Below are 7,813 nucleotides of genomic sequence, written 5' to 3'. Positions count from 1 at the left end.
GCCCCAGCTGACTGGGAGCCTCACCTCCCATCATTCCTTACATCTTTCTGACACCGGCACCGACCTCTGGTCTTACTGTGCCAGGGACCTTCACACCTACCTTGAAAGCCTCTCTCAGTCCTTCTCTGCCAGTGCCTGCCCTGTCTCCTGTAAGGACCAGTCTCTCCGCGGCAGCCTTCTAGGGGCTTCCACATGAACTAGGGGACTTGATGAAGCAAACCAACAAGGGCTGAGATAGTGGCCACACTGTCAAGTTCTAGTCCCGCCCCTTATCAACTGTGCCTTTTCTTTTTTTTTTATGGTATTTTCTTATAATTTTTTAATTGAGACATAATTTACATGTGCAAATCTTCAAGGAATTTCGAGTTTGGACAAATACCTTCATCATTTTAATAGTCAACACCCCGCTCTGAATTACTTTCCCATCTACAAAATGGAATGCCACCCTTAGAGGGTTATTGTCAAGAGAAAAATAACTTGTGACAGTGGCTAGCACAGTGCCTGGCACACAGCAGGCAGCCAGTAAACATGTTACGATTAGTGTTCACAAGCAGCTTGTACATAGTCTTCAACAACAAAAACTTAACTGAGCAGCTACTCTGTGCCTGGATATGTATGACCTGCAGGACACCCAGGAGTAAATCAGAGACAGAGGCCACCAGCCTCCTACAGATGACTGAACTATGAACTTCAGGAGAGCACTGAAGCACAAAAGCCAATGGTGACGCAAAGATGGAGCCAGCCCAGCTGAAGGAGATCAAGGAGCCTCCCAAGAGGGAACAATGCCTGAGCAGTATCTTGAAAAAGCTACCAGGTGAAGGAAGAAAGTGCCCGTGGCCTGGCAGAGAGGATTCCAGGCTGGAGGGAACAGGGTGTATTTGGGAATGAGCAAATAACAAAACTGACTAGAGGGAGTGTGGTGGGGGCATGAGTTGGAGAGGCCAAGCAAAGCAGACCGCAAGTGGCTGGAACCCCAAGCAAAGGATAGGAGCTTGCCCTAGGGTGCGGAGGAGCCAGCAAAGGGTTCAAGCATGGATTAATAGGGTCATCCAGGGTGTGTCTTAGAATACACTCACTGTCTTGACCCAGTTTATTTTTTATCTAACACAGTCTTCAAGCTCCTCTAAGATGAGAACTGAATCTGATTTTTCTTTAGATCCTTTCAGATCCTTTATGGAATGAGGTGGAAAATAAGGTCGCCTGGGTAAATAAAAATAGCCATTTCTGTATTCACAGGGCCTGGTTTAAGAGGGAGGTGTTCCCAAAATATCTAGACTGGTGCTCCAAACCCTTCAGGGACTCCCCATGGCTGGCACATGGAATCCCACCTCCATTGACCAGCACCCAGGGACCACCTCACCCTGGCACCCTCCCCTGCCACATCTCTCCCCACTGCCCTCCCCTTCAGCAACACTATCTTCCTGTCTCCTTAAAGGTCACATTCTGACTGCCCCACGCTGTTGCCTGCCTTGTCATTCCCTCTCTTTGGACTGTCTTTTCCCCTTTATCTCTGTGTATCTGACCAATTTTTACTCTTCCCTTGGACTCAGCACAATCATCACCTCCTTCAGGGAGCCTTCCTTGATTTCCAACCCCCCCAGACTAGGTGAGGGTTCTCTTAAGACTCCATGCTGCCAACAATCTTTATATGACCATGCGAGTTGTCTGGGCCCTGCTCTGCTAGCTCTCTACAGAAAAAGGTGGTCTTCTTCACCTCAGTATCCCCAAGGCTTGGCAAGACCCACCAGTGATGACCTGTGCAAGCCCAAAGAGCACTACAAACACCAAATGTCACCTGCTGGGTTGCTGGACACAAAGGATGTGTCAGAGAGTGGTCCATAAAATGAGACTGGAAAAGTGGAAAGACCCGGGTCACAGAAGGTCTCACCAGCCAAGTAAGGGACCTAGATTAACCAAGAGGGCAGTGGAAGGCAGGGCAGGGACAGAAGCAGGGGAGAAAGTGCTTTTTAGCTCAGAAGGTTAGAAATGGAGGACAATGTAGAGGATGGCTCAAAGGGGCCAAGTTAGAACCCCACCCCCAGCCCTAGAGACAGCAGGCTGACAGATTAGAGCGGTGGTTAAAGGCTGGGGAGATAGGATCGACTGGCAAGATATTTAAGGGGAGAAAGGACCAGACTTGATGCCTGATTGCTTGTGGGCGGTAAAGGAGAGGGAGGAGTCAAAACAACTCCCAGCACAGCATCTCTCCTCTCCAGGGAGAAAGGAAGGAGGCTGACAGCCAGCTCGGACACCAGTTACCTTGGACACAAATAATCCCCAGGGACCCTGCCCCTGCCAGGGCTGAACTGCAGCCTCTGACAGCGGCCCCCCTCCCTCCGTTTTCCCAAGGGGTTGACTTGACGCTCTGCTGGCTCCTTGCCCACCGCTCCCTCCTGCAGTCAGCGCTGCGCCTGCCAGGAGGGGAGAGGAGGGAAGGGGAGGGGCAGCCGCAGAGGCCCTGGCGGGAGGGTGCCCGGAGCCAAACCAGCAGATCCCCAACTGAGGAGCAAGAGAGAGCAGGGAAAGAGAGGGCGTGACACACCAAGAGAAGGTGGAAGTACCTTGTCCCCAACCACTGGTGATGTAAGATACTTACCTCTTCCCCACGCCCCATTTAGAGATCCCCCAAAGAGGACAGTAATTTAGGGGCCCAGAATCCAGGCTTCAGCAAACATGCACAAGCTTCTGTTGGAACCCCTCAGCCTGGAGAAACCATCTCCAGATGGGTACAGAACCACAGTACCATGCCCAGTTCCAGAGGAAGGCCAGCCAGTTAGGGGGGCTTACACCTCAAGTCCCCCCTAAGTCTCCATGGTATAGAGGGCTAGACTGAAAGACAGAAGACTTGAGTTCTCACTCAACTGTGTGCCCAGCAAGTCAAGACCTCTTTGATTTCTCATTTGCAAAATGTGTGATAATGTCTCTCTGACAAGGAGCCCCTGAGATCAGAAATGAAGGAGTACTTTGTTAACCGAACAGAATCACAAGGCCCCAGGACTGGCCTCCAACCCCATTTCCCTAAGCAAGTCGCTCCTCTCTGTGGGCCTCAGTTTCCCCAACTGCACATTGAGGAACCTAGATCCACTGATCTTAAAGATACAGTTCATTTCTGGGAGGCTGCACACAAAGATGGGTGCACCCAGATGCCTGCCAAAGTTTTAAATTCTAGAACAGACATATAAGCCCCCACTCCCACACCCCCTCCGCCCCCAAAATCGGCGTTTGGAAGCCCCCCTTTGGCTTGTCACCGGTCGGCCCTAGAATCTCTGCAGCCCCACCTGGGTACTCCTGCCTGGGTCCAGGAGACCCAAACCTCAGGATCCCTCGCCACCCCGACTGCAAACCTCCAGAGGCGGCCCTTAGGGGGCAGTGTTGCCCCGAACTTGGGCAGGCGACGCCGCTGCCCCCGCCCCGGCGGGCGCCGGGAGAATACTTGAGTTCTGGGAATGTTTGACACCCCCAGCACACACACCGCCCCCGCTGCCAGCCCCAGCCCCGGGGGCTCCCGCGCCGCGCGCCGCCCGCCCGGTGCGGACCCGCTGCTGGCGCGCCCGCTCTCCCGCCAGCGCACGCTCCTGCGGGCGAGGCTTTTGTTTTTGTTTTTCTGCAGGCGCGGGGGGCAGGTACAGGGCTCAGGCTGCTCACGAGGACCCGGTGCCCGTGCGCTGAGACCCGAAGGAGAAATGTGAGGGGCGAGGGTGCCTGTTTTTCTCCAGAACCTGTCAGCTGCTTCCCCGTCGCCCCCGATCCCCTTGACACCCCGCACCCCGACTTTTGGCGGGCACCCACCCCGCACCTCATTCTTCAGCTCCATCCCCAGACACCCCCCCCCTCGAGCCCCTCCGGGAGGAGCCCCGGGGCGAGAGGAGGGGCCTGCAGGGCTCGCCCTTCTCGACCCCACCATCAATCAAGCTGGGATTTGAGGGCTGGGTTGGGGGGGGACCCCAGGGGTGAAGTCCTCCCAGCCCCCAGCTCTGAGCAGCAAAGTCAGGGACTGGAGCGAAGACGGCAAAGGGGAAACGGAGGGAAAACCCCACTCAAGTTTGGTGCAACGGTTAATGGGAGGGGGGTGAGCAGGAAGAATTTAAAAGCCCCGTACCCACAAAGCAGACTTTTTTAAAAATTATAATTGAAAACATCTCGAAGTAAGGGCGGCCAGAAGCGGGCCAGCCCTCCCACCCACCCCCTCCCCTGCTCCCCGGAGTCCGATGAAGTCATGATAAGTAAGCTGCAAAAAAAAAAAAAAAAAAAAAAAATGAGGGGGCACCGGGGGGGGCCGGGGCCGGGGGTCCCGGGCGGGGGCCCGGCGCGCACACAGTTTGGATACTATGGTTACGCGATCCGACCCAAACAGCCGGGCGGACAACAATAGCGGCCGCCAGAGGAGGAAATTCCTTCCGGGGTGGACGGCGCGGGGGAGGGGCGCCTGGCTGGAACGCCGAGGCGGCGGCTCGGCCAATCAGCGCGCGGCCACCGGCGGTTTCAAGGTGCCCCGCGCCGCGCGCCCCCTCCCCGCCGCGCCCCCCCCGCGCTGCTCTCGGGCGCTGGAATTGCTGAGACGTTTCCCTGCACGCGCCCGGGTAACCCTGCGGGGGCTGCTGCCCAGGCCGCCCCCCTCCCCGGCCCAGCCCCCCGCCCCGAGCCCCCCCACCCCGGGAAGGCCGAGCGTTCCGCTGCAGGAGTTGCTTGCACTTGAGGGAGGTGGGGGGGGCAAGAATCCCTCCAAGCCACCCCTTTCCGTGGGGTTGGTTCCTGCACAAGCCTGTTTTCTATTTTAAAGCATGTCTCAAGAAAAAACGAGAGAGGGAGGGCGGGAGAGCGCGATCGAGCAGAGCGAAAGTCCACCCCAACTCGAGAAGCCTGCAAGGCTCTGACCCTGGCTCGCCCGGCCGCGGGGGCGGTTATATAATAAGTCGGTTGTTGATATTGGTGGTCCTGGCCAGCCCTCGGGGTGCAGAGGTCTCAGGGCAGAGCTGGCACTGAGAACCCCCTTGCACCCCTATATTCCCCACTGCGTCCCCCAGTTAATGTTACCTGCTTTGTAATGAACCGAAGAAACCAGGGGCTCCCTTAGCCTTCGTTTGGGTTATCTAGGTGGTGCCCGTGGGGTGACTGTGCCAGCTTGCCCCCCACCTACCAGGTACTCTGTGCCCAAGTCCCCCCCCCCCCCCCCCCCCGCCTTTAGAAACCGGGGACCGTCTCCTGACCTCCCTTCCCCCGGGCCAGGCCCTCCACCGCGCCTCCTGTTCTCCTGCCAACTACCCAAATCCGACATGCTGGGCACTGCCAGCACCGAGTTGGTCCCTTTCCTTTTTTTTAAGCTCCCTGAACCAGGTTTCTCCTTTCTGATGCCTCCCGGCGGCACGGAGTACCGCTTCGATGAGGAGTAGCTGCCTTTTTATTCGTTGCATATTAAGAGAATCACTTCTCTGGAAGGATCTAACGTTCAAAAAGTATTTGCCTCTCCCACTCTCTCTCTCTCTCTTCATATATAATGGGGATAGCCCTAATTCTCCGGTTCTTCGTGTCTCTTTATAAATAAATAATGAGATTTTATTAATTATGCACGTACAGTATCTGCAAGCAGATTGCTATGTCTCTTGATGCTTAATAAAAATAAAAAAGGGAAAAGCCCTCTACACCGAAGCTGGGTTCTCCCCCACCCCACCCCCCCAGCAAACAAAAACTTCAAGGGGCCAGTAAGTCCTCAGGGGGAAAGAGGAAGGCAGAAGTTAGGGGAGAGCCTGGGGTAGGAAGGGAGAGATTAAAAAGTGTTCCTCTGCAGATTTTCAAGGCAGCTGAGGGGAAATTTCGTGTAGATGCTTCAGGTTTGTGATGGAGCTGCGGCTCTGAGAACATACCAAGCAAGGTTCGCTTGGGCGTTTGTGCGCTAGCTAGGCGGGATGGGCAGCTGTTAATAGTAAACAGGAAACCAGTGAGAAGAGAGCTAGCTGGCTGCAGCCCAGTCCCTCTCTCAATCCCATGCCCCTCCTCGGAGCCCCTGAACCCCGAGCTCTCAAAACACAGTTGGTTTCTGGGCATTTGTGCAGCAGCTATTTCCTGAGTGCCTGCCCAACACAATTCCTGGCACAGGGTGAGGGCTCAACAAATATTTGTACGTTGAACCCATGGAGTATGGAGCACATAGAAGGGTAAGGGAAGGTTGTGAAAGTGGCCAAGGACAAGGTCTTGGGGCACCATGCTTTGGAGGTGTAAGAGTTGGAGGTGTAAGAGTTGGCGCTGTAGCCCCCAGATAATGGGGGATGGGCACATCCCTCAAGTTTTCTCTTGGAGGAAGTAACAGCAGAATGAGCTTTGAAAAACTGATTTGGATGAGGGAGCTCCAAGAGAAGTGGGATGATACAGGAGACATTAGGCAAAACACATTTAGCTAGAAAAAAAGAGCCACCATTAAGAGGGTGGGGACTCAGTGCCTTAAGCATGGAGATGAATGATGGGAAGGAGTCAGCAATGAGCTTGGATTCAAAACATTCTGGTTCCTGTTCTGAATAGCAAGTCTGCATGGAAATAAAGATTTGAGGGGTGCAGTACGGGGATGCAGGGACTCTTGCACTGACATTTTAAAAGTGAGGGTAAAAGGAGCCTCCCTAGTGGCCCAAGGGGTTAAGAGGCAGCACTGAGTTGGATCCCAGGCCAGGGTGGTGATCCCTGGCCAGGTTCAATCCCAGTCAGGGCACAGCAGACATCTGCTGTCTGGCATCCTGCTCCCCTCAGCAGTGTATTTCAGTCAATCCGCCTGTTCTGTTCCCCACTCTGTCTCTGGCAAATCCTTTCACCCCCCCCACACCTCTGGCCTGTACCCCAGTTCTCATATGCATAAATAAATAAATCTTTAAAAAAAAAAAAAAAAAGCAAGGGAAAAAAATAGAGACCCTCCCAGAGGAGGCACAAACAATGGTCCATAGTTGTTTGTCCAAAAGTTGTTGAGACCCAGAGACCCTAAGAGGATCAAGGGTCAGTTGGGGATCTTACAGCAAGGCAGGGCTGAGCTGGCATAGCACCCCCATGTTTTCTGCCTCCTTCTCAAATAGTTTGCACTACACCAGCCTCACAGGAGAGAAACAGTGTTCTCACCCAGCCCAGGGCAGACCCGGAATCCTGACAAAAGGGTTAATTAAACTGGGGCAAGTGTTGCGCAAGTTCAAAAATAATTTTTTTTTAAGGGAGAAGTTCTGGATGCCATTTCTCCTGCCTGTGAAAGGTCTATATATCACTGAGGAGTTAAAACATAAAAATAAAATTGTGCTGGCTGAGGTTTCCACAAAGCTATCAAGCTGGGTCTTGTTGCTGGAGCCCTGGCATCTGCTGTGTAATTTGGGGAGCATCTAGTCTCCCAACCGTGGGTGGGGGCGGCTGTCTGACTTCTCTTTGTATCCTCCTAATTATAAAGGACCAAGAGCTCTTTCTGCATGTGTTAAAGAACATCTCCTGTACCAAGGAACAGCGAGGAACTGCAGACAGTCGAGGCACTGGGCTATGGGGCAGCAGTACCAGGATCCAGCAGTGGCATCACCTGCTGTGTGACCTTGCACAAGATCCTGGTTTTCCCAAAAATCAGACTTGGGAGAGGAGGGGAGACTAGCCCAAGAGCAAGGATCCTTCTTGCTCTGTGGTTGTACGATATGGGTCCAACAGGACCTCAGTGATAGTTTCCCTTGTGGGATGGAGCTTCTGCCCCCATGGAACCAATAGGCCTGTATCCTACCTCCAGTTCTGCTTGTGGGCCAAGGTCCAAAAACAAGAACTACTTTAGACCACAAAAGTCTCCAGCTCTCCCTAAATGGCCAAGTTC

Source organism: Talpa occidentalis, unplaced genomic scaffold (genome assembly GCF_014898055.3).
Source record: "Talpa occidentalis isolate TD23 unplaced genomic scaffold, MPIMG_talOcc4v2.1 talOcc4.9, whole genome shotgun sequence".
Lineage (NCBI taxonomy): Eukaryota > Metazoa > Chordata > Mammalia > Eulipotyphla > Talpidae > Talpa > Talpa occidentalis.
This window is presented reverse-complemented; position numbering follows the sequence as displayed.